This window comes from Pipistrellus kuhlii, unplaced genomic scaffold, assembly GCF_014108245.1.
Source record: "Pipistrellus kuhlii isolate mPipKuh1 unplaced genomic scaffold, mPipKuh1.p scaffold_m20_p_17, whole genome shotgun sequence".
NCBI lineage: Eukaryota > Metazoa > Chordata > Mammalia > Chiroptera > Vespertilionidae > Pipistrellus > Pipistrellus kuhlii.
In genome coordinates, this window is record NW_023425482.1 from 2,062,715 (window position 1) to 2,063,091 (window position 377).

The window sequence follows — 377 nt, forward strand, 5'->3', positions numbered from 1 at the left end:
TTTTTTTTTGGGGGGGGGGGGGCGGGGCATCTCTGTCTCTGCTTGTAGGGAAGGTTGCTTGGATGTGAAGCTGACCCAGAGAAAAGCAGATTTTCGAGGAAAGCAGGCACAGTTCTGGTAAAAAAAAAAAAAAAAAAAAAAAAAAAAAAAAAAAAAAAAAAAAAAAATTAAAAATATATAAATATATATATATATATATGAAGCTGGATCCAACAGTACCTGCAGCCAGATGCTTCAGGGCACCTCCAGTTATGAATCAATTCTTTTCTCCTGAGCAGTGGGAATTAGAGGTCATGGTCCCTGCCTGGTTTGTTCCAGGCCCTAATTCCTTGTCTTCTTCCTCATTGCTTCTTATGTTTGCAAACTCAGAGGCCACA